This window comes from Pan paniscus, chromosome 13 (genome assembly GCF_029289425.2).
Source record: "Pan paniscus chromosome 13, NHGRI_mPanPan1-v2.0_pri, whole genome shotgun sequence".
In the NCBI taxonomy this organism is placed as follows: Eukaryota; Metazoa; Chordata; class Mammalia; order Primates; family Hominidae; genus Pan; species Pan paniscus.
In genome coordinates, this window is record NC_073262.2 from 21,983,011 (window position 1) to 21,997,292 (window position 14,282).

Sequence of the window (14,282 nt, forward strand, 5' to 3'; positions counted from 1 at the left end):
GTTTTAATTTGGGATTTTTTTTTCTTGTAACAGGTGCTATTTGTAAATATGAAGGGGAAGAGTCACTTAGTTAAAAGTCTAGCTTATGTCATAATTAAAATACAATTATACATTTCATGTTTGATTCTATTAAACTAGTGGCAAAACAGAATTGGTCCCTTAGTTTTTTAGATTACCTTTCCCCCTATATCACAAAAATATCTCTTTCCATATGATCTCATAATTGAGGCAAAGAAGCTAAGGGTTTATTTAAAATGTGTATAAGCTTGAATTTGGTCAACACTGCATAATTTGAAATCACTCTGCATTTGTCACTGCAGCTTACTGTATGCTTGAAAGGCCTTGTGTGTTTGTCTTAATTTTAGTGAAAAAATTAGAATTTCTGCCATTCATGTACAAAAAAATTACAACTACAGCAAACAAGATAAAAATGCTGGTTTGCATTAATACTGTTTTAGTCTTAAGAGCAATTTATATTATGTGAAATGCTGTTACACATACTTTGTTGGCCATATTTCATTTTGAGAAACAGTTGTTCAGGTACAAACATGAAAAACAACTCTAGCTATGACTCTTAATGTTCAATTGCAAAATAAAGATGTGCTTTAGTAATCTAAAGTATAGAAGTTTTGAAGATTATTTTATGGGAGTTTTTCATGGGCTTTTCTAACAGTGGTTATATTTAGTAATTGGTTATCAGGAATGGAGAGAGTGACAAGTGTAAAATTTATTTCTGGAGTTATTGACTCACATAGTGGCTGTATTTGAGGAAAGGGAGTAGGTGAGGAACTAAAAGGGATTTAGAAGATTAAACAGTGTCTGAAGAGGCTGGGCGCGGTGGCTCACGCCTGTAATCCCAGCATTTTGGGAGGCTGAGGCGGGCAGATCACGAGGTCAGGAGATCGAGATCATCCTGGCCAACATGGAGGAACCCCGTCTCTACTAAAAATACAAAAATTAGCTGAGGGTGGTGGCGCACACCTGTAGTCCCAGCTACTTAGGAGGCTGAGGCAGGAGGATCACTTGAACCTGGGAGGTGGAGGTTGCAGTGAGCCGAGATTGATTGCGCCACTGCACCCCAGCCTGGTGACAAAGCGAAACTCCATCTCAAAAAAAAAAAAACAGTGAAGAGAAGATTCTGTTTAATTGTGGCCATTGCTTGGCTCCTGTCCTCTCCCAGTACCAACCCTCTATTCTGGTAATCCTAAGGTAAGACCTTGTCAAACAAAATAAAGGACCTCTCCTTCTATCCCTGAAGTCAGCTTGCCTAAGTGCAGTTAGATATGCTGTTTTTCCTCTGAAAGAAAAGAAGTACCTAGAGAACAGGTAATAAATAAAGCAGAAAGGTGATTTTTGATTATGCCATGCCTTTGTTCTTATGTACATAATAAAAATTCAAACACTATAATGAAGATCAAAATGATTTTTAACATCCTCTTCCTCATGCTTCACCCTAAGAAAAAGCCCCCTCAAACCAGCGGCAACCTCTATTCAATTTCTGGTATTTTCTTCTGGGGTAAAAATGTGTACTTACATTTGTGTGTACGTGTACATACACGTTTTGTTAAAGCCAGCAAGGTTGTACAGTATGTTCTTCTGCAGCTTGCTTTTTCGTCTTGGGATATATACAGATGTTGGGATACGTATATCAGCATGTTCAGATCTATCTTATTCTTTTTCACCACTGCCTAGTACTCTATCATATGGTTATACTCTAATTTCTTAATGGACACTTAGATGGTTTCCGTTTCTGCTGTGCAAACAAAGCTGCAATGAAAATCATACAAATATTTTTGTTAATTGTTGCAAGTGTATGCGTAGGGTAAATTTTGAGCAGTAGGGTTGCTAGGTCATAGGGCACCTGCATTTTTAGGTACTAATATTGTCTAATTGTTCTCAGACACAATTATACCCGTTTATACTCTTCTACCAAAGCATATGAGAATGTCTGTTTCTCCACATTCTTATTAGAATTTCATGAAACTTAATTTACCTGCTTATCTCAGAGAAGAAATATTTTGACATTCATTTCTTCTGTAAGGTTAAGTAGCTTTATTGATCCCTTCTATTTTTTACACTACATTCCACATTGATTGCCTTTCCTTATTTTTATATTGGTTGGTTGACATTTTAATCATGTGAGATGTTGGAAATTAAGGAAACTAGTCATTTGTCAGTCATATATGTTGCAAAAACCCACTGTGCTTTTTGTTTTGGGGGCTGACGGGAGGGATATGAGGACATTTTTAATGCTTGTATAAACAAACATACCAATCTTCTTGATGACTTTGGTGTATACCTGCAAGGGCTTTACTCTAGTTCCTAGTCACATTCCATTTGTGACTGAAGCTTTCTTAACCACCATCCAAATAACCAACTCAGAATACTGATACTCTGCTTTCTACTTTTGATCTCCCTGGCCTTGTTGACTGCTCTCAATTACGCTAGAGCTCTTCCAGTTCCACCAGTTAAGCTGTAAGCTTGCTAAAATCAGTTGTGCTTATGTGCTTTCATATGCATACAGATTTATATTTATTATGTCATTTAATTCTATATTACGTAAGCCAATGAAATGAGAGTGTGAAAAGAAGGCTTTTGTGAAAGCCTTTAAAAGTGAGTGATTAAAATTTTAAGGATTTTTTTTCTTTATTTATTACTATTATTATTATTATTATTATTATTATTATTATTTCAAGATAAGGGCTTGCTCTATTACCCAGGCTGGAATCAGTGATGTGATCTCAGCTCACTGCAATGTCTGTACCCCAGGCTCAAGTGATCCTCACACCTCAGGCTCCCTAGTGGCTGGGACCACAGGTGTGTGCCACCACACCCAGCTAATTTTTTGTTTGTTTGCTTGTTTTTTGTTTTAGAGACAGGATTTCACCATGTTGCCCAGGCTGGTCTTGAACTCCTGGGCTCAAGTGACCCACCCACCTACCCAGCCACCTTGGCTTCCCAAAGTGCTGGAATTACAGGCGTGAACCACCACACCCAGCCTAAGGATCAATGTTTTTAATTTATTGAAAACAGATATGACCAAGACAACTATGAGAGACTAACAAAAATATAGGTGACACACTTAAGGTTGTTTTTGTTTTTGTTTTTGTTTTGCTTGCAAGAAAGACTAAGGGATTACAAGGAGGCTTAAACCTATTGACAAAAGCCTTGGCCGTACATGAAAAGAATCACAAATGAATATACATTTATGTTTTTTAAGCTAAAACCAAATGCATGTAGTTTTTTTCCTTCTTTAAATGGTTTTTCATTTAATCAAGTACTAGTTCTGATCCCATCAGATATGTGGTCTTCTACAATGTATGTAGCAATTTCTCTGTTGAAAAATATGCAGACAGTTTTAAAATTTTTGCAGTTAAAATTGATATAGTTAGTATCCTTTTGTACATTTTCTTTTTTTTTTTTCTTTTTTCTTTTTTTTTTTTTTAGACATGATGTCTCTGTCACCCAGACTGGAGTGCAGTGGGGTAACAACAGCTCATTGCAGCCTTGAATTCTTGGTTTCGAGCAGTCTTCTCATATGAGCCCCCCAGGCTCCAGAGTAGCCATGCCAGTGCACCTGGCTAATTTATTTATTTTTTTGTAGAGCAGGGTCTTGCTTTGTTTCCCAAGCTGGTCTCAGAACATCCTAGCTTTTTGATGGGACCACTGCACTAGCTTAGGCAACAGAGTGGAACCCTGTCTCAAAAATATAACAAAAACCAGAAAACTCAACACAAAGCAGGATAAACTCTCTTCAACACACAGATACGTTAAATTATCAAAACCCAAAGACAAAGAATTTTGAAAGCAGAAAGAGAAGAGACTCATCAGGTAGAAGGAATCTTTAATAAGATTAGCAACAGATTTCTACTGGAAACAACAGAAGCCACGAGGCAATGAGATGCCATATTTAAAGTTCTGGGGAAATCTATATCAGCCGGATGCGGTGGCCCATGCCTGTAATTCCAGCACTTTGGGAGCCCAAGTTGGGAGGATCACTTGTGGTCAGGTGTTGGAGACAAGCCAGGGTAATACAGGGAAACCTGGTCTCTACAAAAAAAAAAAAAAATTTTTTTTTTTAATTAGCCGGGTGTGGTGGCGTGTGCCTATAGTCGCAGCTACTTGGGAGGCTGAAGCGAGAGGATCACTTAAGTCCAGGAGGTTGAGGCTGCAGTGACCTACGACAGTACTGCTACACTCCAGCCTGGGCAACAGAGCAAGATCTTGTCTCAAATAAATAGAAGACATGCAATGGACTCCTCAGAAACAAAAAGGATCGTAAACTATTATGAACAATTAATTATATGCCATCAAACTGGATAACCTAGAAGACATAGATAAAGTCCCAGAAACATACAACCTACCAGGACTTAATCTAGAAGATATAGAAAGCCTGAACAGAACTCTAACAAATAAGGAAATTGAAGTAGCAATTGCTAACAAAAAAAGCCCAGGACCAGATAGTTTCATGGCTGAATTCTACCAAACATTCAAAGAGGAATTAATACCAACACTTCTTACACTCTTTTAAAAAACAGAAGTAGAGAGGATACCTCCAAACTCATTTTATTAGGCCAGCATCACCATGATGCCAAATTCAGACAAAGACATGATAATAAAACCACAGGTTAATACATCTGATAAACAGATGGAAAATTATTTAATAAAATACTAGCAAACTGAATTTCAAAACACATCAAAAAGATTATATACCATGACCAAGTGGGATTTATCCCTGGGATGCAAAATTGGTTTAACATATGTAAATCAATCACTGTGATAGACATTAACATAATAAAGATAAAAGCTCAACATCCATTTATGATAAGAACTCTCAACAAAATAGGTATAGAAGGAAATTTCCTTAATACAAAAGGCCATTAATGAAAGCCCACAGGGAACATCAAAATAAATGAGAGAAAACTGAAAATTTTCCCATTAGTCTGGTACAGGGCAGGGAGGCCCACTCTCACCAGTTCTATTCAACAGAGTACTAGAAGAACTAGCAAGAACAATCTCACAAGAAAAGGAAATAAAAGGTATCCAAATAGAAAAGGAAGAGGTGAAATTATCCTGTTTGCAGGTAACATGTTCTTATATGTAAAAACCCTAAACACTCCACAAAAAACCTATTAGAACTAATAAATCCAGTAAAGTTGCAGGATACAAAATCAACATATAAAAATCAGTTTTGTTTCTTCACAGCAATAATGATTATCTGAAAAGGGAATCAAGAAAACAATCCCATTTACAATAGCATCAAAAAGAATAAAATACATAGGAATAAATTTAACCAATGAGGTGAAATATCTGTACAATAAAAACTATAAAACATTGATAAAAGAAATTGAAGAAGATATAAATTGGAAATGTATCCCATATTCATGGACTGGAAAAATGGTTAAAATGCCTGTGTACTATCCAGAATACAGATTAAACACAATTTCTATGAAAATTCCAAAGGCATCATTCATAGAAATAGAAAAAAAAAAATTCTAAAATATGTATGGAACCAAGAAAGACCCTAAATAACCAACACAATCTTAAGAAAGAACAATGTTGGGCCAGACACGGTGGCTCACACTTGTAATCCCGGCACTTTGGGAGGCCAAGGCAGGCAGATCACCTGAGGTCGGGAGTTCGAGACCAGCCTGACCAACATGGCAAAACCCCATCTCTACTAAAAATACAAAATTAGCTGGGTGTGGTGGCACATGTCTATAATCCCAGCTACTCGGGAGGCTGAGGCAGGAGAATTGCTTGAACCCGGGAGGCGGAGGTTGTGGTGAGCCGAGATCACGCCATTGTACTCCAGCCTGGGCAAAAAGAGCAAAACTCCATCTCAAAAAAAAAAAAAAAAAAAAAAAGAACAATGTTGAGGCATCACTCTTCCTGATTTCAACTTATATTACAAGGCTGTCATCAAAATATTACGGTACTGATGTGAAAACAGACACATAGAACAATGGAGCAGAATAGAGTCCAAAAATAAACCTTCACTGATATGGTTAAATGGTTTTTGATAAGGATGCCAAGACCATCTTTTCAACAAATTAAGCTGGGAAAACTGAAAATCCACATGCAAAACAATGAAATTAGACCCTTCCACTATGCACAAAAATCAATTCAAAATTGAATAAATACTTAAACATAAGACCTGGAACTGTAAAAATCCTAGAAGAAAACATAGGAAAACTTCCTGACATTGGCCTTGACAATAATGTTTTTGGATATCACACCAAAAGGTCTGGCAACAAAAGCAAAAACAAGTGGGACCACATCAAACTAATAAGCTTCTGAATAGCAAAAGGAACAATTAACGAAATTAAAAGGTAACCCACACTTGGGACATATTTGCAAACCATATATCTTTTTTTTTTTTTTGAGACAGAGTCTCGCTCTGTCACCGAGGCTGGAGTGCAATGGTGCAATCTCAGCTCACCACAACCTCTGCCTCCCAGGAAATTCAAGCAATTCTCCTGCCTCAGCCTCCCGAGTAGCTGGGACTAAGGCATGTTCCACCACTCCCAGCAAATTTTTGTATTTTTAGTAAAGACGGGGTTTCACCATGTTGGTCAGGCTGGTCTCGATCTCCTGATGTCAGGTGATCTGCCTGCCTTGGCCTCCCAGAGTGCTAGGGTTACAGGCATGAGCCCGGCCTTGCAAACCATATATCTGATAAGGGGTTAATATCCAAAATATATAAAGAACTCACAACTAAATAGCAAAAATAAATAACCCAATGGCATAAATAACCCAGTTATTAAATGGGCAAAGGACCTGAACATTTTTCCAAAGAAGGCATAAAAATGGCCAACAGGTATGTGAAAAGGTGCTCAATATCACTAATCGTGGAAATGCAAGTTAAAACCACAATGAGATACTACCTCACACTTATTAAGATAATCATTAAGTGTCAGTGAAGGTGTGGAGAAAAGGCAACCCTTGTACACTGTTGGTGGGAGTATAAATTGGTACAGCCATTATGGAAAACAGCATAGTTACATCGAAAAAAATAAACACGGAGCTACCATATGATCCAGATATGATAAAAGATAAGAGAGGAAGTATCTCCCTTCCGGGTATCTTCCGAAAAGGCAGTGAAATCAGTGCATCATAAAGATAGCTGTTTTCATCCATTCAAGTACAGAAAGAGGCGGGGTGCTGTGGCTCACACCTGTAATCCCAGCACTTTGGGAGGCCGAGGCAGGTGGATCACCTGAGGCCAGGAGTTCAAGACCAGCCTGGCCAATATGGTGAAAACTCTCTCTCTACTAAAAATACAAAAATTAGCCGACCATGGTGGTGCATGCCTGTGATCCCAGCTACTCGGGAGTCTGAGACAGGAGAATCACGTGAACCTGGGCAGCGGAGGTTGCAGTGAGCTGAGATCGTGCCACTGCACTCCAGCCTGGTGACAGAGCAAGACTCCATCTAAAAATAAAAAATAAATAATAATAATAATAAGTACAGAAAGGGAAAAAAAAAAAGATCTCCGCACTCCCATGTTTTAGCAGCATTATTCAGAGAGTATAGCCCAGATATGGAAACAGCCTAAGTGTCTGTCGGCAGATGAATGGATAAAGGAATTTGCAACACCATGGATAAACCTAGAGGACATTATGCTGGTTAGACTAAGCTAGACACAGAAGAATACTGCATAATTTTAATTATATGTGGAACCTTTAAAAGGCTACTAAACCAGGCACGATGGCTCATGCCTATATTCCCAGCACTTTGGGAGACTGAGGTGGGAGGATTACTTGAGCTCAGGAATGTGAGACCAGCCTGGGCAACATGGCGAGCCCCTGTCTCTACAAAAAAGTTTTAAAAATTAGCCTGGTGTGATAGCATACACCTGTAGTCCCAGCTACTTGAGAGGCTGAAGTAGGAGCATCACTTGAGCCTGGGGTGTCAAGACTGTAGTGAGCCTTTTTGGTGCCACTGCACTCCAGTGTAGGTGACAGAGCAAGACCCTTTATGAAAAAATAAATTTAAAAATTTAGAAAGCTACTAAAAGATAAGAGAGGAAGAACTGATGTCCAATATGTTCAAAGAACTCTTAAAAGTCAACAGTAAGAAAACAACCCAATCAAATTGAGCAAAGTATCTACACAGACATCCAAATAATATATACAGATGCCAAGTAAACATATGAAAGGGTGCCCAACCTCATAGGTCACTAGGGAATTTCAAATTAAAACAACAATGAAATGCCAACATACACCTATTAGAATGACCAAAATCCAAAGCACTGACAATATCAAACGCAGGTGAGGATGCTGAGCAATGGAAACTCTCATTCATAATTGAAAATGATACAGACCCTTTGGCATTTTCTTAAAAAATTAAACATACTCTTGCTACGTAATCCAGTAACTGTGCTTCCTTGATATTTATCCAAATGAGTTAAAAACTGATATCTGGCCAGGTGCGGTGGTTCACGCCTGTAATCCCAGAACTTCGGGAGGCTGAGGCAGGCGGATCACCAGGTCAGGAGATCGAGACCCTCCTGGCCAACCCCATCTCTACTAAAAATACAAAAATTAGCTGGGTGCGGTGGCACGCACCTGTAGTCCCAGCTACTTGGGAGGCTGAGGCAGGAGAAATGCTTGAACCCAGAAGGCAGAGGTTGCAGTGATCAGAGATTGTGCCATTGCACTCCAGCCTGGTAACAGAGCAAGACTCCATGTCAAAAAAAAAAAAAGATATCCACACAACAACATGCACACAAATGCAGCTATATTCATAACTGTCAAAAGTTGGAAGCAACAAAGATTTTTCTCAATAGGTAGTTGGATAAATTGTGGTGCATCCATACAACGTAACATTATCCAGCAATAAAAAGAAATCAGTTATTGAGTCACTAAAAGACATGGAAGAGCCTTAAATGCATATATTTTCAAAATTGTTAATGACCAAAACAAAGCATCTGAAACTATAGCTTCTGGAAGAACCACTTGTTCTTGCCCATCTTGTTCCTGTCTTGGAACTTGACCTTGGCCTCTCTTCGGGCCCTGCGTTTAAGAGCAGGATCTCTGAAGACATCGTTACTGACAACAGTTTTGTCCAAGGGGACATCCACAGAGTACCTTGTGGGCAGTAGATGATTTGATGTAGTTATAAACTTTCACAAAAGACTTGATGTTTGACCTCTTGGCTATCTTCTTGCCTATGGCAGCTGTCACTTTGCGGGGATAGTGGTCAATTCCAGCCACCAGAGCATGGCTGCAGAGGCGATCTGAGGTGCCATCATCAATGTTCTTCACGATGACGGCTTTGCATCCAGGGTAGTGTATGGCCAGGACAAACACCACTTTCCCAGGTTTTCATGAACTTGCTCATTTCAGCAGCAACCACTCAGACCTACAGCCTTTAAATACATATTAATTGCTAGGTGTAAAAAGTGGATCTGAAAAGCCTACATACACACTGTACTATACCAACTGTATGACATTCTCGAAAAAGGAAAACTATGGGGATACTATAATAAAAAGATCAGTGATAGGTGAGGAGGAAGACAGGGATGAATAGACAGAACACAGGATTTTTAGGACAGTGAACCTATCCTGTTCTCTACTGTAATGGTGGATAAACATCATTATATATGTTCGTCAAAATCCACAGAATGTAGGCTGGGCGTGGTGGCTTATGCCTGTAATCCCAGCACTTTGAGAGGCCAAGGCGGGTGGATCACCTGAGGTCAGGAGTTCAAGACCAGCCTGACCAACATGGTGAAACCCGTCTCTACTAAAAATACAAAAAAAATTAGCCAGGCGTGGTGGCGCGCCTGTAATCCCAGCTATCCGGGAGGCTGAGGCAGGAGAATCGCTTGAACCCGGAAGGCGGAGAGGTTCAGTCGGCTGAGATCACGTCAATGCACTCCAGCCTGGGCAACAGAGGGAGACTCCATCTCAAAGAAAAAAAAAAAAATCCATAGCATGTGCAACACACAAAGAGTGAAACCTAAGGTAATTGATGGACTTTAATTAATAATGTGTCAATACTGGCTCATCAGTTGTGAGAAATGTACAGCAGTAATGCAAGATGTTAATAGAGAAAACTGTGGAGTAGAAGTTATATGGAAACTCTACTTTGTCCTCAATTTTTCTGTTAACCTCAAACTGCTCAAAAAAAGCCTATTATCAAAAATGTACAGGCAGCCCCACCCCCAACATTTCCCATCCTCTTCTCATGCTTTGTTTGTGTACCTCACAGACTATATATTTTACTTATTTATTTTGGCTTACAGTCTAATTGTGTACTAGAATATCAGCTTTAGAAAGGTAGGGATGTTGTATTGCTCATTGCTGTGTCCCCAGTGCCTAGAACAGTGCCTGAAATATAACCCCTTAGATTTTTGGTGATTTTTTTAAAGCTAGTTCTGAAAGATTCATCAACTGTTTTATTTCAATGAATTGAAGAGTCTGACATAGAAAGGCATTTGTAAGCAAACATGGAGAATATGATGAGATGTTTCTTTAATAGGCGCCAGTAGGCCAATAGAGAAATCCACCAATAAAAAGTAAATGTAAGCTTTCTTTCTTTTTTTCTACAATGTTTTTACTTATTGGTGACTCACAGAACTTTCTTTTAAGAGACAGGGTCTTGCTATGTCCCCAGGCTGGAGTGCAGTGACGCCATCATAGCTCACTGTAACCTCGAATTCCTGGGCTCAAGGAATCCTCCCACCTCAAGCTCCCGTGTAGCTAGGTCTACAGGTGTGTGCCACAAAACCTGGCTAATATGTGTGTGTGTATATATATATATATACACACACACATATGTGTATTAATACACACACACACACATATATATACATATATATATATATGTATTTTTTTTTTTTTTTTTTTGTGGAGACGAGGTCTTGCCATGTTGCCCAGGCTGGTTTCAAACCCCTGCCTCAAGTGATCATTCCTGCCTTACCCTCCCAAAGTGCTGGGATTACAGGAGTGATCCACCATGTCTGGCCAGCTTTCTTTCTTTCTTTTTGAGGAGTCTCGCTTTGTCGCCCAGGCTAAAGGACAGTGGCGCAGTCTCGGCTCACTGCAACCTCTGCCTCTCAAGTTCAAGTGATTCTTGTGCCTCAGCCTCCCCAGTAGCTGGGATTACAGGCACCCACCACCACGCTGGGCTAATTCTTGTATTTTTAGTAGCGACAAGATTTCACCATGATGGCCAGCCTGGTCTCGAACTCCAGGCTTCAAATGATCTGCCCACCTTGGCCTCCCAAAGTGCTGGGATTACAGGCGTGACAGGCGTGAGCCACTGTGCCTGGCCTGGCTAACTTTTTTTTTTTTTTTTTTTTGGCACTCTGTCACCCAGGCTGGAGTGCAGTGGTGCAATCTCTACTCACTGCAACCTCAACCTCCTGGGTTCAAGCAATTCTCCCGCCTCAGCCTCCTAAGTAGCTGGGATTATAGGTGCGCACCACCACACCCAGCTAATTTTTGTAATTTTAGTAGAGACGGGGTTTCACCATGTTGGTCAGGTCTCCAACTCCTGACCTCGTGATCTGCTCGCCTCAGCCTCCCAAAGTGCTGGGACTACAGGCGTGAGTCACCATGCCCGGCCGCAGCTTGCTGTCTTAAAGATCCATCATTAACTGTTTTCTTTCAGTGAATGGAAATGCTTGATGAATAAGATTTATTTAGTTAGTTAGTTAGTTATTTGAGACAGAGTCTCACTCTGTCGCCCAGGCTGGAGTGCAGTGGCGCCATCTCGGCTCACTGCAAGCTCTGCCTAATTTTTTGTATTTTTAGTAGAGATGGGATTTCACTGTGTTAGCCAGGATGGTCTCCATCTCCTCACCTCGTGATCCGCCCGCCTTGGCCTCCCAAAGTGCTGGGATTACAGGCGTGAGCCACCACACCCGGCATGAATAAGATACTTTCTAAGCAAAACTTTAGGTTATTAGAACCTTTTTTCTTTCCCCATTATGCACTATATTATATTGTGCCAATAACAATATCCAGCTTTAAAAGGGAAATGTAAGCATGCTTTCTTTAGGTTGCATCATAAACTGTTTTCTTTTAGTGACTGAAAGAGTTTGACACAGGAAGGCATTTTCAAAAGCAAACACTGAGAATGTGTTATCACAATATGTTTCCTTCTCCAATAGGCCCGTTTTTTTAAAAGCCTGTAGTGGAGATAAAATCCTAAGCAATATTCAGTATCCTAACTGGAGACAGAATCCTAAGCAATATTCAGTAAATTCAATATTAATCAAGGAAAGAAGAAGCAACCAGGAGCAGATAAATAGCAAGATGTCATATTGAAACCCAGTTATATTGATAATCATATTAAATATAAATAGTCTTTTAAAAAGCAGATCAGAGGTTGCTGGGGCTGATGGTAAGCGGAGGGACGGTCCAAAAAAGAACACGAGGAATCTTTTGGCAGTGACACTGTTCTGTTTTGATCATGGTGGTTTTATGGGAATATAAAACTATCAAAAGTAACTCAATTGGCCGGGTGCGGTGGCTCACACCTGTAATCCCAGTGAGAGGTGACAGCGTGCTGGCCGCCCTCACAGCCATCGCTCGCTCTGGGCGCCTCCTTTGCCTGGGCTCCCACTTTGGCGGCACTTGAGGAGCCCTTCAGCCCGCCGCTGCACTGTGGGAGCCCCTTCCGGGCTGGCCGAGGCCGGAGCCGGCTCCCTCAGCTTGCGGGGAGGTGTGGAGGGAGAGGCGCAGGCGGGAACTGGGGCTGCGCGCGGTGCTTGCGGGCCAGCGCGAGTTCTGGGTGGGTGTGGGCTCGGCGGGCCCCGCACTCGGAGCCGCCGGCCGGCCCTGCCGGCCCCGGGCAATGAGGAGCTTAGCACCCGGGCCAGAGGCTGCGGAGGGTGTGCTGGGTCTCCCAGCAGTGCCGGCCCAGCGCTGCGCTGCGCTCGATTTCTCGCCGGGCCTTAGCTGCCTTCCCGCGGGGCAGGGCTTGGGACCTGCAGCCCGCCATGCCTGAGCCTCCCACCCCGCTTCCGTGGGCTCCTGTGCAGCACCAGCCTCCCCAACGAGCGCTGCTGCCTGCTCCACAGCACCCAGTCCCATCGACCACGCAAGGGCTGAGAAGGCTGGGCGCAGGCACGGGATTAGCAGGCAGCTCCACCTGCAGCCCCAGTGCGAGATCCACTGAGTGAAGCCAGCTGGGCTCCTGAGTCTAGTGGGAACTTGGAGAACCTTTATGTCTAGCTAGGGGATTGTAAATACACCAATCGGCACTCTGTATCTAGCTCAAGGTTTGTAAACACACCAATCAGCACCCTGTGTCTAGCTCAGGGTTTGTGAATGCACCAATGGACACTCTGTATCTAGCTAATCTAGTGGGGACCTGGAGAACTTTTGTGTCTAGCTCAGGGATTGTAAACGCACCAATCAGCTCCCTGTCAAAACAGACCACGCGGCTCTCTGTAAAATGGACCAATCAGCAGGATGTGGGTGGGGCCAGAAAAGAGAATAAAAGCAGGCTGCCCCACCCCACCAGCCAGCAGTGGCAAGCTGCCCGGGTACCTTTTGACAATGTGGATGCTTTGTTCTTTCGTTTTTTGCAATAAATCTTACTGCTGCTCACTCTTTGGCTCCACACTGCCTTTATGAGCTGTAACACTCACCGCAAAGGTCTGCAGCTTCACTCCTGAAGCCAGGGAGACCACGAACCTTCCGGGAGGAACGAATAACTCCACACGCGCCGCCTTAAGAGCTGTAACACTCACCGCGAAGATTCGCAGCTTCACTCCTGAGCCAGTGAGACCATGAACCCCACCAGAAGGAAGAAAGTCCGAACACATCCGAACAGCAGAAGGAACAAACTCAGGGCACGCTGCCTTTAAGAACTGTTAACACTCACCGCGCGGGTCCGCGGTTTCATTCTTGAAGTCAGTGAGACCAAGAACCCACCAATTCCGGACACACCAGCACTTTGGGAGGCCAAGGCAGGCAGATCACGAGGTCAGGAGTTCAAAACTAGCCAGGCCAACATGGCGAAACCCCGTCTCTACTAAAAATACAAAAATTATCTGGGCATGGTGATGGGCGCTTGTAATCCCAGCTACTCAGGAGGCTGAGGCAGGAGAATAGCTTGAACCCAGGAGGCGGAGGTTGCAGTGAGCCGAGATCATGCCATTGCACTCCAGCCTGGGCGACAAGAGTGAGACTTCGTCTCAAAAAAGAAAAGTAACTGAATTGTACACTTTAAATGGGTGCAGCTTATTGGAGGCAAATAATTTCTGAGAAAATTTGCCTGCACATATTTGTTAAATTTATCTCAAGTATTTAATTTTTTGA

General features: G+C 41.9%; 1 pseudogene; it reads right to left on the reverse strand.

The window, feature by feature from the left end:
- Positions 1 to 1,390: 1,390 nt before the first annotated feature.
- LOC100971131 (large ribosomal subunit protein eL27-like) lies at positions 1,391 to 9,345 on the reverse strand (annotated as a pseudogene).
- Positions 9,346 to 14,282: the final 4,937 nt, after the last annotated feature.